Source organism: Ascaphus truei, chromosome 1, assembly GCF_040206685.1.
Source record: "Ascaphus truei isolate aAscTru1 chromosome 1, aAscTru1.hap1, whole genome shotgun sequence".
NCBI lineage: Eukaryota > Metazoa > Chordata > Amphibia > Anura > Ascaphidae > Ascaphus > Ascaphus truei.
In genome coordinates this window covers 101,942,092-101,959,374 of record NC_134483.1, presented here as the reverse complement: position 1 = coordinate 101,959,374, position 17,283 = coordinate 101,942,092, and positions in this window count along the sequence as shown.

Genomic DNA, 17,283 nt, shown 5'->3' with positions numbered 1-17,283 from the left:
CCCGACAGGTTGCACACTGAGTATCTTGGCCTATGATATTCTGAATGTCCAGTAAAAACCTAGCAGATGTCTAAAGAGAAGATAACATGTACACATCTCTTTGTTTAATGACCTTGTATATCTCCAATATAGCAGGTTTATACCTTTTATTAAAAAACACTATGCATTAACCTAATCTATCTCATAACTTTTATACTGTCCTGTACATGGCATGTGACATGGTGCTTTCTCCGTCCCATACAAGACCGGCTTGCAGTTATACCTACAATCAGGGCCGCCAACAGAAATCATGGGGCCCAGGACAATTGAAAGGAGCAGGCCCCCCTTAACCCATAGCGCACCTACCACGGAAAACATTTTTCCGCGTGCAACTGTTTTTTTCTTATTGTAATACGGAAAAAAACATTACAATGCAATCTGTTTATTTTAATATTTTCAACAAAAGACACATATACCCAATGTGACAAAAGGCCTGGGAGGGATTCAGAATGGGCCTGGGGGGGTTTGGGGTTAAGTATGGCCCTGGGAGGGGGTTCAGTATGGACCTGGGGGGTTAAGTATGGACCTTATGGGTAAAGTACAGTATGGGACTAAAATGAATTACAGTTCCTCTCTTCAACTGGGCCACAGTGGGGGCCTTCGATCAGTCAGCGAGGGGACTTTCAACCGGCCCGCGCGGGGGAGGCTTCAACCCACCCAGAGGGGGGAGCCTTCAACTGGCCCGCGTGGGGGAAAAGGGGGGCTTCAATTGGCCCGTGCTTCAACCGGCCCGCACTACAACCTGCCTGGGGGGGGAGGCTTCAATCGGCCGGATGGGGGGGCTTCAATTAGCAGGTAGTGGGACTGGTTTCGGTGGGGAGATGGAAGGCACGTGAGTGGGTGATTGACTGCATGGGTAGGTGACTCATTGACTGCCTGGGTGGGTGACTGCCTGGTTGGGTGACTGCCTGGGTGGGTGACTGACTTCCTGGGTGGGTGACTGACTTCTTGGGTGGGGGACTGACTTCCTGGGTGGGTAACTGACTATCTGGGTGGGTGACTGTCTGGGTGGGTGGGTGACTGACTGCCTGGGTGACTGACTGCCTGGATGGGTGGGTGACTGACTGACTGCCCTGGGTAGGTGGGTGGCTGACTGCCTTGGTGGGTGACTGACTGTCTATGACTGCCTGGGTGACAGACTGCCTGGGTGGGTGACTGACTGCCCGCCGTCGCCTCAATACCCACCACCACCACCACCACCACCACAGCAATACCCCGTCAATGCCGCAATACGCCACCACCGCTGAAGCAGCACCTCGCCAGCGGGTAAAATGTAGTCGCCCTGGGCAACTGCATATGTCGAGGATTGTATATTAGATTAATCTACATTCCAACTATCTATCTCCAACTGAGTACCTGTTCCTACTGCACCGACACACTTTATTCGAGCAAATACCCAGTATGTACCTGGCAGATACCTGGAATGCGCCGCTCCTCACCTCTGACAAGCCTCATTGCATTTGCCTTCCCAGCCTGGGTTCATGCCTGGCTGATGGGCGGCTGATCTGTTAAATGATAATGATTAGGATTTAATAGGCTGCAATGCTTCGCATGTCTACCAGATGGCATAAATTCATGAATTGTAATGCAGTATATATATATATACTGTGCAGTATTGCAGCCAGCGGGAATAAAATGCTTCAATCCCTGCCTGGAAAATACCTCAATGCACTCAGGCAGAAAACAGTCACAAACCTCAATACACCCGGGTATACCCGAATTCGTGGGACTAGCCGAGCTCGAATAAAGTGTGTCGCCAGTGTACCATACCTGAGTACCTGCCTCCACCAAGTACCTGCTCCAACCTGAGTACCTGCCTGTATCCAAATACCTGAGTACCTGCCTGCACCCAAGTGCCTGCCTCCACCCATGTACCTGCTCCAACCTGTGTACCTGTCTGCACCCGAGTACCTGCTTCAATCTGAGCACCTGTGTGGACCCGAGTACCTGCCCCCACCTGAGTACCTGCCCCAATACCATTCCAATATGGACCAACAAACTTTGAAAATGAGATGAACCTACATTCCAACTACATGATCGACTCAACAGCCACATACAGCATACCCAGTGCATCAACAATGGGTAGTAGCCACCCAATTTTCAGCCCATATATAATCAAGGTAGATATAAGTTTACACAAGCGAATATACAGTACTGTACAGTAGAAAGTGGCATTCCCAAATTACCTGGATATGCATTCATAGACCACGCATGCGCCTACATTAAAAGACCTGGATATGCATTCCATAGATCACGCATGCGTATACTGTACTTTAAGCATTTCATATGTATTAATAGGGTGCAGTAAATAATCTCATAATTATTATACGGAATTCAAGCCATCAATTCAAGCTTAGCCCCTCCCTCTGCCCACCTCCTCTTCTAAATTCAATGACATTCTAAATTCTAAATGTGCTCAATAGACATGTATGTGCATAGACAATGCATGCGCACAACCCCTATAGCTTTAATTTCTCCAAGTACAATATACAGTATAGCACGTGTAGGCAAAGTGACTTGGTATAATATTTTCTACTTTTTTCTAAATTTTAATTGTAGTGGCCACATAGAGACATATACATTATTTACACATTTTTATACTAGGGGAGTTTCACTGAATAAAGACATGGCAACCAAAAAAGCATTTCAAATGCAGTGCACGGTGACTCTTTATAATACAGGGGTTTCTGCTGTTTTTATATTTTAATTGTTGGGGCACATAGAGACATTATTATACTTTTATACTACTGTATATGTTTTTCACAGAAATAAAAACATTGTAATTGCAAAACATTGCAAATGCAAAGTGACTAGTATCTTCTGGAATACTGTAAAACTCAGCTTCCCCACCCCACCCTCTCTGCCCACCTCCCCTTAAATTCAAATTCCAATTCAATGATACACATGTCCTATACATTCCATAAACATGCATGCACATAGACAAGGCATGGGCACAACCCCTGTAGCCTATATTTCGGCTAGCTACACTCAACATGAGTGTTTAAAAACAGAATGATTATCTCACCTTTTATTAACAACTTTAAATCCGGAAAAAGGGATTATGATACTTTTAAACTTAGCTTCTATGCTTAGTGCTAAATTGGGTGGGAATTTACCTTCTGCCCCCCAGATTTTTCCTGGCTGGGGTAAGAGTGGAAAGTTCAAGTGTGGTCTAGCAGCAATATATGAGGTGTAACTTCTTGGATTAAAGAGAGCATCCAAAATAGACAGGCGTTACAGGGCTTCCTTAACTCAATCAGCAGAGATACAGGTTCTATGTCACCCTGCTTCACAGAGCCCAGATGTAAGGATTCTGCCTGATCCATGTCGGGTTTTGCTACAGTTTGGGTTTTCTAGGTTGCCTGTCATTTCTCCTCAGTTCGGCCATTTTGGTTACAGGGAGCCTGCTATATAAGGCTGCAGTTCCCAGTGGGAGTCACCGAGCAAAGTTCAATGTTTTGCAGCTCCTGTCAGTCTTCGCTGTCACACATTTCCCTGTTGCCTGTTTGGATTCCTTGTTGATGACCCCAGACCGTGACCCCGATACTCTAACAGGATTGTCCCAGGGTTCTGGTGGGTTATTCTACATCCCATATTCCCTTTGCCCTGTGGGTCCGCTTCCTGATTGGAGATAAGCACCATAACTGTTTGTTCAGCCAAACATGGACCCCACTGAGGTAGCACGAGCCGTATCTCTCCAAGGGAATCTGCTCAGAGTTTATGAGAGACACCTCTCCCAGCAAAACCAACAGTTGGCACTCATTTCAAGCCAAGTTCAGGATATTTTTACCCAGCTGAACACACTCCAGGTGGGTTCTATCCCTGCACTGCCCTTACTGGCAGCCTCTCCGGCACCAGCCCCATCACCCCCTTCACCCAGGGAACCATGGATACCGACGCCTCTGCTTTATGGAGGGGGCTCTATTGCTTGTAGAGGGTTTCTGAATCAATGCTTGATTTAGTTCAAACTCCAGCCCTCCATGATAGGCACTCACAGAAAGAATCCCTACTGATCAACGACTCCGTTGTCTTTCTCCAAGCATTTAAAAGGTTCTTCGATGACCCCGGTCGCGTGTCTTCCCACTTCTGCTTTACTCCTTCAAATCTGACAAGGAACCCATACCACAGACCAGTATGCCATTGAGTTCTGAACCCTTACTGCGGAGACCGCTTGGAAAAATGGAGCTCTGGTGGCAGCATTTTGGCAGGGGCTTTCTGAGCGTTTAAAGGATAAACTCACTTGCCGGGACATCCCCAAAGATCTGGAGGAACTGATTGCCCTCTGTATCAGAATGGACCTCTGGATACGAGAACTGCAGACCGATCGAGACCGGTCCCCAAAAACCCAAATAATTCAGCTAGCTCCCAATTTCAACACTCCTCTTACTACACCTCGCCCAAATGAGGAAACAATGCAATTAGGGGATACCAAATTACCTGATCAGGAGAGAACTAGAAGACAAACCAGGGAGCTGTTCCTGTACTGTGGGCTCAAAGGTCATCTTGTCCGAGACTGTCCTAAATCAGGAAAACCTCAATGTCCAGTGAAGATAGAGGAATATTCTCTGGACATTTAATCTATTCTTCCTTCACCACAACCTTCACTGCCCTTTCTGCCGGTTTCACTCTCCTGGGGACCAGCCTCCATCTTCACTCAGGCATTTGCGTAACTCTACTAGATTCCTGTCCGCACTAAGGAGATTTCACTAGCGGTAGTGGCCATTGATGGAAGACCCCTGATACCTGGGACCATCGCCCACGAGACTAATCAGTTGCTGGTTTTGGTTGGGGTACTTCCACAAAGAAACACTTTCTTTTTATGTCATTTGCTCTCCCTCAACTCCAGTGGTCCTAGGCCTTCCATGGTTACGGCACCACAACCCCAAGATCGCTTGGGCAGTCAAATGACAGCCTGGGGACAACATTGCCATGGATCTTGTCTTCCGGGGTCTCGCACCATCTCTGAGGTTCGGCTACCCACGGAGACTTTCTCGTAATGCCTTCCAGTTTTCTACCAGGACTTTGTCGATGTATTCGACAAAAATAAGGCAGAGGTGTTACCACATCACTGATCTTATGATTGTGTAATCGATCTGCTCCCAGGGGCCATCCCCCCTCAAGGTCGCACTTACCCGCTTTAGAATCAGAAACCAGGGCAATGCGGGAATACATTTCGGAGAAGTTCCAGCAAGGGTTTATTCCAAATCAAGTTCCCCCGCTGGTGCGGGATGTTTCTTCGTTTCTAAAAAGGACGCTTCTCTCAGGCCATGTATTGATTATAGAGGCCTAAATGAAATCACTGTAAAAAATTGGTATCCTCTACCCCTCATCCCTGAACTTTTTGACCACTTACGCAAGGCTACGATCTTCACCAAACTGGATCTTCGAGGAGTTTACAATTTAATAATGATCAGAGAAGGTGATGAGTGGAAGACGGCCTTTAATACCCGTGATGGTCACTACGAATACTTGTTCATGCCATTCGGTTTGGCTGCACTTATAGTGCCGGTGACAGCGATGTGACGTCGCCGTCGCAGCAAAACAAATGCATTTTCGACGTCGCGTGTGCTTATAGTGCACGCAATGTTGACAAAGCGAAGGAGCGACAGTGCAACCAAAAATTTGGTAGTCACTGATATTTTATTGTTTTGGCGACGATCTCCTTTTGCGGCCAATCGGGAGTTTCTCCGTGCCTCTGCCCTCCCCTTTTATGACGTCATCCAGCGATGTCGCCTAAACTTCAAAATACAACTGGTTACAATGGCGACAGCGGCGGTGACATCATCTGTCACATCACCATTTCCGGCTGTATAAACACAGCCTTATGCAACGCACAGGCCGTATTTCAACATATCTTCAATGATATTTGCCGGGATCTACTTGGTCAATTCCTCAGGGTATATCTGGACTATAGAGGTGGATGCTGGCAGACAACAGAAAGTTACCTATGTGCACTCGCTATTCACATAAGAGGGCTGGGAAAGATTCAATCCTAGGGTGTAACCCTATATAGCCTGTGTTTATTTTCTATATCTGGACGATATCCTTATTTTTTCCAGTTCTTTTTCCGAACATCGGGCACAGGTTAGACAGGTTCTCCAAAGACTTCGGGATCACTCCCTTTTTGCCAAGCTTGAGAAGTGTCAGTTTGAACAGAAGAAGATTTCCTTCCTTGGATACTTCATCTCCTCGCTTGGATTTGAGCTGGATCGTGCGAAAGTATCGGCAGTGCGGGATTGGCCCCTACAACAGGCTTCAAAACAACTCAACGATTTCTTGGGTTTGCCAACTACTACCGACGCTTCATCAGGATCTTCTCCATGGTAGTTGCACCCATTACGGCTCTTACTAAGAAAGGGGCGAAGCCAAAGATATGGCCCTCTGAGGCTCTTCTGGCTTTCGAGAAACTCAAGTACGCCTTTTCTTTCACACCTGTACTGATCCATCCAGATCCTACGAAACCCTTCGTGCTTGAAGTGGACGCATCTGATCTGGCAGCCGTAGTAGTTTTTTCTCAAAGGAAGGATTTTCATGGGAAACTCCACCCCGGTGCCTTCTTTTCTAAAAAGTTCTCTGCTGCAGAACAGAATTATGCTGTTGGAAATCGAGAACTACTGGATATGAAAATGGCTCTAGAATGGAGACATTTAATTGAGGGGACAACTTCTCCCATAACAATCCTGTTGGACCAAAAGAACCTCGAATACAATGAACGAGCAAAGAGATTTGGGACGGGTCAGGCGAGGTGGGCTCTCTTCTTCACTCGGTTCAACTTTGTGATCTCTTATCGTCCAGGATCCAAGAACGTCAAAGCAGACGCACTATCCAGGCAATTCTCTCCAGACGACGCCAAGGAGATAGGCCCATGCTCTATCATTCCATCTTCTCAGATCAACTCTGCAGTTTCATCTTCACTTCTGCAACAGATTTCACAGGCTCAGGCAGATGATCCCAGGTCAACGTTCACTCGTTTGTCCAAACTATTTGTCACCCAACCCAATTTCGAAGTGAGGTTTTGCAATGGGGTCATATCTCCAAGTCGGCTGGCCAGCCGGGAGTCAGGAAGACATGTGATTTCATTGAATTGGTCTTTGGTGGCCAGAGATCTGCAAAGACGTGAAGGAGTTTTTGGCAGCCTGGTTTGTTTGCGCCCAGACTAAGGTGATGAGGATGTTACCATGTGGTTTGCTCCAGCCCTTGCCAGTCCCACCACCTATGATCCCACCTATCTATGAATTTTATTGTGGAGCTGCCTCTCTCCAGGGGTATGACTACTATACTGGTAGTAGTTGATCTATATACATGAAAAGCCCATTTGTTCCTCTCAAGAAGCTACCCACAGCCGCTGAACTATCAAAGATATTTATTAAGGAGATATTCCGCCTCCATGGAGTCCTGACGGATATAGTGTCAGACCACGGATCCCAATTTCCCTCCAGATTTTAGAAGGCCTTCTGCCAAAGAATGGCTATCTCCCTGCATTTTTTCTTCTTCCTATCATCCTCAGTCCAATGGACTCATGGAAAGGGCCAATCAGTCCTTAGAACACTTCCTCCATTGTTTTTTTTCTGAGCTACAGGACAACTTGGGCAGAGTTTTCCCACAATTCCATGAAGCATGATTCAACACTGGAATCGCCGTTCTTCTGTGCCTATGGGTACTTCCTGCTGCTCTTCCTCCTTCCAGTCCTCTCTCTGGAATTCCTGCAGTGGACGACAAAATCCAACTACTCTGGAAGAGGATCCAGGCCAATCTGGTCAAAGCCCCCCGCCAGCAAAAGATCCAGCCAGATAAACGTTGACGACCACCTCCCCCGTTTGAAGTGGGAAATCAGATTTGGCTACAAGGAATATCCAGCTGAAACTGCCCTCCTCTAAACTCGGTCCCAAATTAATTGGACCTTACAAGATCCTGAAACAGGTAAACCCAGTGACGTTTAAATTGGAACTCCCAGCTAGTTTGAAGATACCTCCGGTGTTCCATGTCTCCCTCCTCAAATCGTTCATCCAGAACACTTTCTCTTTTCCTAGTCACTCCTGAAGAAGGGGGTACTGTAAGGATTCTGCCCAATCCGTGCTGGGTTTTGTTGCAGTTCAGGTTTTCTAGGTTGCCTGCCCTTTCTCTTCAGGTCGGCCATTTTTGTTACTGGCAGCCTGCTATATAAGGCTGCAGTTCTCAGTGGGAGTCACTGAGCAAAGTTCTAAGTTTTGCAGCTACTGTCGGTATTCGCTGTCACACCTTTCCCTGTTGCCTGTTTGGATTCCTGTTGCTGACCCCAGACCGTGACCCTGACCTCACTGCCTGCCCTGACCTTTTGCCTGTCGCCTGGACTTTACACCACTGCCGCCTGCCCTGACTTTTTGCCTGTCCCCTGGATTCTGCACCACTGCCTCAAGCCCTGACTTCTACCTGCTTTCCAATTACGGATACTCTAACAGGAATTCCTACCTCTCCTGATTGGAGACGAGCATTGTCACACCAGACTACCGAGAGCTACAGCATTTCAAAGCTTCCTAATTAGCCATCTGAACCTGACTAATTAAGTCAACCTACTCTTAGGCTAAGATTAACTTGCTCAGTGCAGGGCTCAACCTCTATATATAGGTCTCCCATGCATAGCTATCAGACAGGATATCTACCCTGTCACGATCCCGTTTCAATAAATATTGTAACTTGATGAATGGCTGTTTTTACCTAAAAATTAGGTGTTATGCCTGTTTGTTATCTGATCCAAGGCTTTTAACGAATCCAATAAAAAGTGCTCTATTTGGGCTGTGAAATGTTGATAAAAATAAAGAACTTTTTGGGGTGCTAATACCACATTTTTAGGTTACCGCAGCTTCAAGTATCCGGGCCATAGTGTCATATAATATAATTATTATATAATAATGGCATATAAGGAATGCAGAAGTTTTAAAAACGGGCATATCCAAAGGGAATATATGAACACAACTAGGGTTTCGTTTGTTTGTTTCAGTGTGTACAAATATGTTCTGCATTTAAGATCCCTTGAAGATCAAAATGTTGGCTCGGACATTAAAGGTTCAATACATTTTTGCATCTACCAGGCACTTAAATTGCTGTGAAAGAATGAACAAAGTAGTTATAAGAAATGACTATAAGCACATATTATATAAATAAATATATTAATACATTAAAGTATCATACAGAAATTATATCTGTGAATATACCGGGTCATAAAGGGTAGAACCAAAAACTTTATTTTAAAATTAATTTGGGATCAGCCTTCAAGAAACATTTTAAGCATTTGAAATATCAAAAGCACTGATATCAAAAGATGTAATTATCGACTTGTAGGTGTGTCTTACGTTCATGTTTTTTTGCTCTCCAAATTTCTACTAAGTATGATTTCCTTTCAAAATATTATTATTATTATTATTATTATTATTATTATTATTATTATATGTACAGTATCTATGTATGCATATCTTTATTTCAATAGTACCATCCAGGTGTATAGCACTTCACAGCAGTAATACACGCGACCTAATATTATAACACATAGTGGGAATAAGCGCTTCAGGCATGAAAGTAACAATAGGAAATAGAGCCCCTGCCCTGAAGAGCTTACAATCTAAGTGGTAAGTAGGGAGAACTTACAGAGACAGTAGGAGGGTTTCAAAGTAAATGTGTCTGCAAGGGGTCAAGAGCAGTGCACCTGAGATTTATTGTAGCAGCCAGTGGAGCTACTCATATGCTTTGTTAAAGAGTTGTGTTTTAAGAAAAGTCCTAAAATCAAACACTGCGTTCGAATAGAAGAACCTCATTCCAACCGTCAAGCATGGTGGTGGGAGTGTGATGGTTTGGGGCTGTTTGCTTGCCCAGGACCTGGACAGCTTTCCCTCATTGACACAACCATGATTTCTGCATTGTATCAGAAGATTCTAGAGGAGAATATCAGGCCATCCGTCCGTGAGCTGAAGCGAAAGTGAGTTATGCAGCAAGACAATGCTCATAAACATACAAGCAGATCTACAAAAAACATGGCTGCAGAAGAAGAAATTCTGTGTTTTAGAATGGGCTAGTCAAAATTACGTACCTAAACCCCATCAAAATGTTGTGGCTGAACCTGAAGTGAGCCGTCCATGCAAGGAAGCCCTCAAATGGGACTAAGTTAAAGCAGTTCTGTAAGAAGGAATGGGCCAAAATTCCTGAAAACCGATGTGAGACTGACCAGCAGTTACAGGAAATGCTTATGTAATGGGTTCCCCTGGCCCCCCTTGTTACCTGCGCTGCCAGGGGTATCGCAGGTGTCGCCAGAGCCAAGCGGCAGACCAGACGGCAAGTCTGGAAGGTGGGGGCTGAGCAGGGAGCGCTCCGGTGCTTCGGAGGCTCCGCGGCAGCCCGGCAAGTGCAGGGCACCACCATGTTGTGTTATCGCGCATGAGCAGTGTAGATGTGCGGCGGAGTGCCTCTGGTAGGTCGCACATGTGTAGTGTAAGCGCGCGAACGGCTGGCCAATACAGAAGAGGCTCTGAGCTGGGACTAAATTCCCATGAGCCCTGGTAGGGTCAGAGGGGGCCCAGCAGCCAATAGTGTGTGAGGATCGCTGACAGGCAGGAAAGAGAAGTGTGCAGCAGAGACCAGGCTAGCAAGTGTGTCCTAGGAGAGCAAGGGGAGAGGAGGTGTGTATTGCAGGGGGTCAGTGACCCACTGCATAGGCCAGGAATTCCCATAAGCCCCAGTGCAGTCCCTGAGTCACCACCAGATTGTGGTACTGCAGGGAACAGCCCTAGATAGGGACAGCATACCCTTGACTGATAATAGCAGACAGAGACACAGTATCTTCCTGCGCTGCCTGGTGATCGGTAGTTTGAGATCAAGCTACTGGACGCAAGTAAAGACTCGTGAGAGATTCCCTGTCCATAAGGAATCAGCTGAGAGAGACAACGCTGGATCGGCGGATTCTTTTCGAAGTACAGTTACCGGGTGCTGGAGCGCCCGGATGGTATTATTATAAGTGCACCAACACCGGTACCTGCAGGCGCTGATCCCGCCTTGGGGAGGGTTCTTTGGGGACACTGGGGTTGAGTGACCAAGGGACTGGTTCAGCATATTGGACACGGTGTGGGACACACGCGGTGGTGGGAGAGGGACACTACTCCAGGGTGGAGCGTGGCCAGAGCCGCTGGTATAAGGTTACCTATTGAAGGATAATCATATATGGTGTGTATGTACTATATTATAGTAAGGTATATGCTATGCACTGTTGTATATCTGTTTCACACATATATATATATATGCTCTACACTTCTATAGTAAAAGGTTACAGAGTTGTGGATTGTCATTGTTATTCTTGTCCAGGGGCATCTCACTTATTGGGGATCTTGGGCGAGAGGAGGCACTGCCAGATTACTTATCGTTGCCCAGTTAGCCGAGGCTCAGATCTCGCTGAGGCAGCAGGTATACACTGGTATACAGAGCGTGATCCCTACTCTGATTGGCTCCCGTACCACGTGACAGGTTTTCATTGACGTCACATCCTTTCTCCCCCAAGCCCCTGACACATGGTATTCCAGAGCCAATCAGAGTAGGGATAAAGTTCCCACGCTCTGATTGGCTACCATACCATGTGTGCACGGCCATGTGCCTTTTCATGACGTCATCTTAAAGGCAATTGAAGCAAAGCCATTCTGATTGGCTGTGCTTTCATTCCCTTTAAGTGACGTCATCATTTATTTTTTTGTCGGCCAAAACACATGGTTTTCACGGTCCAATCAGGACCGTGGGAACCATGACGCAAAATGTGACGTCATAGGCCTTTAAAAGCCTATGTCGTCTCATTTTGAATCTAGACGCCGCGGAGGAAGGACCTCCGGAGAAGAAAGAAGACCAGAGCGTGGCCGCAGACGGGGAGAAGACCCCGCCCCGCCCCGCTGGAAGGAGATAGAAGAAAGAAGAATACAGATGAAGATAAAGATGGATTACAACTAGAAGACCCGTGGATTGGTTTGGATTTTTAGTTTAATGTTTATTATTTTATGGTTTTTTATTTTATGGGTTCCTGATCGTGGATTGGTTCGTGAGTAAGCTGCGCAACGGGAGTCGTGGGGGCAAGTAATGGTAAGTGAACTACAGTAAAGAAATGTATTTTATTTAACTTGTTAATTTTTTCAAAAGGTTTATTAACATGTGTATTTTTTTTTGTGGTATATCATTTCTTGCCACTGTATGTATGTGTGTATATATGTCTAGAGAGATATATACATACAGTACAGTACAAGGTAAGAAATGATGTTGTTTTAAAAGCTGGATTAGATGTGTTTTAAATTATTTTGTGTATGCTGCTACTATATGCTTTATTGTGAGTTTAAAGTATTTTAAAATTAGATAGATGTATTCCTTGGTATTGTATTGTGTGTTTGAGGAAGGTCAGGGATAGGCTTGGTTTGTAAAGGTTGTATTTTTGTCGGTACTTATATTTTTTCAAAGGCTTAATTGTTCTGCTCTAGGCGTGAATTTGTTAATGGTTTTATTGTTCAGGATCTAGTGTGAATTGTTTAGGGATGTAAACAATGATTGCTAATTGAGTTTTGTTTACTTGGTTGATTAATTTGCAGAATGTATATGGTGCATAGATATTTAGGCATCATTTATATTGGAATGTAAGTTGTTTAAATGGCTTTTCAGAGGTTTAGTGATGATTTAGATTGAGAGATCAGTTATGAATATTAAAGGAAATTGATTTTAATTTAGTGTGTATGTATGGAGAAGTATTTGGTTGTAGGACAGTGCTTTTGATAACCCTTCTACATTTATTTGTACTGTATATTGGTTTATCATGGGTGTGTATATAACGTGTGTGTATATATATATATATATATACTGTATATATATCTCTCTCTCTCTCTCTTTCTCTCTGTCTCTCTGTATATATATATACAGTATATATATATAGTTGCATGATGAAGCCACAGTACAAATTCATGGGTGAGGGTGGGTATCGGGCCTGTGTGGCTTAACCCCTTAATCACCTTTGCGGTTATTATCTGATAAGGTGTTTAAGGGGTTAATTGATATCTGAATGTAATTGCAATGTATTGGCTTTTGATTTTTGTTTACTTGGTTGTAGGGCAGTATGCTTTTGATAACCCTTCTACATTTATTTGTACTGTATATTGGTTTATCATGGGTGTGTATATAACGTGTGTGTATATATATATATATATATATATATATATATATATATATATATATATATATATATATATATATATATATATATATATATATATATATATATATACTGTATATATCTCTCTCTCTGTCTCTCTGTATATATATATACAGTATATATATATATAGTTGCATGATGAAGCCACAGTACAAATTCATGGGTGAAGGGTGGGTATCGTGCCTGTGTGGCTTAACCCCTTAATTACCTTTGCAGTTATTATCCGATAAGGTGTTTAAGGGGTTAATTGATATCTGAATGTACTTGCAATGTATTGCCTTGGTTTTGGCTATGTATTGTGTGGGCAAGAGAAGGAAGACGCTGGCGTCGGACACTTCGTATTGATGAGGTCAGTAGTACTTTATTTATTTGTATATGCTAGTTAATGTTTTTAATAATGGGCAATTAATCTATTATCCATATCTGGATAATAGTTATTTTGCACATTATTGTACTGTAGGTGTTGGGGGGGAGGGTGTATGTATTGAATGTATAGGCCAGGTTTATTTTTTTTACATTCAGGGTTTGATTCCGTGGTTTTGCGTGGGGCCTATGGAGACCACCTGTGGGTATACTCGGGTATCCTAAAGGGTAGCAGGCTGGTGGTTCCACGGGTGACACATGCGGGGATGACGATGTGTGGTCCCACTTCTGTGGGGGCACCTCCGACCCGTAGTCTGCGGGCATGATGATGTGTGGTCCCACTTCTGTGGGGGCACCTCCGACCCGTAGGTGTGGGGATGATGATGTGTGGTCCCACTTCTGTGGGGGCACCGCGGACCCGTAGTGAGCACCCGTGAGTTCCCCAGACCCCCATGGGAACCACCCGAGGCCCCGCAGACACCTGTGGGTTTGACCCGGGGCTCCCAGACATCCTTGGGCCTACCGTGGGGACCCAATTGTGGCCCACGGTGACCCAAGGAGACCACCTCAGGGCTATGGTGCTGGCAGGATCCACCAGCAGGCCTCCAGAACCTGTGGAATGCTGCTGGTAAACTGTAGGTCTGTCCAGGTGCCCTGCCAGCCCACCGGGGACTAGCGTGGGGCTGCGTTATGGACCCTGAATGTAAAAGAATAAATCTTGTATTTATGGGGGGGCACAGGGGGTGGGTAATGTATTTAATAAATATAATGCTGTTTATTGTGGGTCATTGTACTGTTTTTATTGTGGGTACTGGGGGTGGGGTGTTTCCCCAACGGTATGTGGGTAGGCCTCCCTTTGGGTACTGACTGGGTGGTTAGGCCTCACGGGTGGGGGGGGGGTTAGTGTGGGAGGGTATGTAGGCATCCCGAGTGGTGGGTGAGGGTGGGTTAACCCTTCATGACTGTAGCGGTTAATAACCGCTATGGTGATTAAGGGGTTAGGGGACATTACTTTGTATGTTTTAATTTTTGTGTCTGTTTTGCAGAAGCGGAGGGGCCATGGCCAGGATGGGGGGGGGGGTAACGGTATGTGGGTAGGGGGTGAGGGTGGTTAGCAATGCAGGGAGGGAGATTTACTGGTAACAGAAACATCTCTCTCCCTTCAGTGTAATCTGTTTAAAGCCCCCTCCCCCCTAATGTGTGTTTCTGTAAAATCTCTCTCCCTTCAGTGTAATCTGTTTAACAGAAACATTAGGGGGGAGGGGGCTTTAGGCCTTTACATCTCTCTCCCTTCAGTGTAATCTGTTTAACAGAAACATTAGGGGGGAGGTGGCTTTAGGCCTTTACATCTCTCTCCCTTCAGTGTAATCTGTTTAACAGAAACATTAAGGGGGAAGGGGCTTTAGGCCTTTATATCTCTCTCCCTTCAGTGTAATCTGTTTAACAGAAACATTAGGGGGAGGGGGCTTTAAACAATGCTGTGTATAATGTATAAGGTTTTTTACAATTAGATAGATGTAATCCTTGGTATTGTAAGGGTTAGCTTTGGTTTTAAATTGTGTTTTCTGGTTGGTACTTACAGTATATATTGATTTTTGTATACTTGATTGGTTAAAATAGTTGAATTGTTTGGAAGTGTTTGTATTTACTGGTAGAGTAGCTTGCAATTATATTGTTAACATTCATTTGCAGAATGTATATGGTGCATAGATTTTATGCATCATTTATACAATGTAAATGCAATGTACTGTGTGGATTGGATTGTTATGTTTTATATTGTAAAATCAGTTAGGATTATTAAATGGATTATTATTATTGTCTGTATAGAGAAGCGTTATCTGTAGGACAGTATGATTTTGATAACCATTCTACATGTATTTGTATATTGGTTCATCATGTGTGTATATATACTGTATACATATATATATATATATACAGTGTTCGACAAACCTATACATTTGCTCGCCCCAGGCGAGTGGATTTAACCCCCGGGCGAGTAAATATTGGCCCAAGCAGCACACGTTTGGTACTAGGTGGCGAGTAGATTTTTTTGTGTGGCGAGTAGATTCTTTGGTGATTTGTCAACCACTGTATATATATATATATATATATATATATATATATATATATATATATATATATATATATATATATGTATACAGTGTATATATATACAAAGTATATACTTATATGTATAGGGATTGGTATTATATATATACTGTATATATATCCAGTATATATATACAGTATATATTTATTTCTCTTCATGTATTTATTTATTTATTTAGATTTATTTATTAATTGTGGGGCTGCTGTGTGTGTGTGTATTTTTTTTATTGTGGGTAGCGGGGGTGGGTGAATGGGGTATTAGCCCCAACGGTGCTTGTTTAGGGCTTGCGGGGGGGGTAGCGGGAGGGCTTAACCCCTTCATGACCGTAGCGGTATTAACTGCTACGGTCGTGAAGGGGTTAAGTGCACCCGCAACCCCCCCGCAAGTCCTAAACTCACACCAAGGGCCAAATACCCCCCCTCACCCATCCCCACTACACACAATAAAGCGGGCACGGTGGGTTAACCCCTTCATTGCCTTAGCGGCTATCCGCTATGGTAATGACGCAGCATTTCTGTATTTTTAATAATATTGAGCAGGAGAAGGGGTGGTCCCTGAGCATTAATTTCTGGCTCAGGGAACCCCCTGCTCACTGTACAATATTATTAAAATACAGAAATGATGCTTCTTTACCATAGCGCATAGCCGCTAAGGTAAAGAACGAGTGTTTATTTATACTGTATATTGTATGTGTTTTATTGATACTGTACATGTGCAGAGGGTCTCCAGAGCAGAAGCGCACAGGTTTCAGGTCTGGGGACCCCCTGCCCCCCGAGATACAGGCCCCTTTAGGGGGTGCCGGTATCCCTCTGCTCTGCTTGGTTTACAGGCCGCGATCACGTGATCGGGCCCTTTAAATCAAGCAGAGGGATACCGGCACCCCCTAAAGGGGCCTGTATCTCAAGGGGCCGGGGGTCCCCAGACCTGAAACCAACGCGATTCAGCTCCGGAGACCCCCTGCACATCTACACTATCAATAAAAATGTATTTCAAATGTATTTATTGTCATTTATTTATTTATTTATTTAGATTTATTTATTTATTTTTTGGCGGCTGCTGTGCTGTGTGTGTGTATTTTTTTATTGTGGGTAGCGGGAGGGTGGGTGAATGGGATATTAGCCCCAACGATGGTTGTTTAGGGCTTGCGGGGGGGGGGGGGGTAGCGGGAGGGCTTAACCCCTTCATGACCGTAGCAGTATTAACTGCTACGGTCGTGAAGGGGTTAAGTGCACCCTCAAACCCCCCCCCCCCGCAAGTCCTAAACTCACACCAAGGGCCAAATACCCCCCCTCACCCATCCCCACTACACACAATAAAGCGGGCAACTGCAACTGCAAGCCCACACATTACTGATTCGGCGCTTTACAAGTCATGAGCTTATGCCATCTGGTGGACACACGAAGCATTGCAGCCTAGTAAATCCTTCTCATTATCATTTAACAGATCAGGCCCCCGTCAGCCAGGCATGAACCGTGGCTGGGAAGGCAAACGCAACGAAGCATGCAAGAGGTGAGCAGCGGCGGATTCCAGGTATCTGCCAGGTACAAACTGGGCATTTGCTCGAATAAAGTGTGTC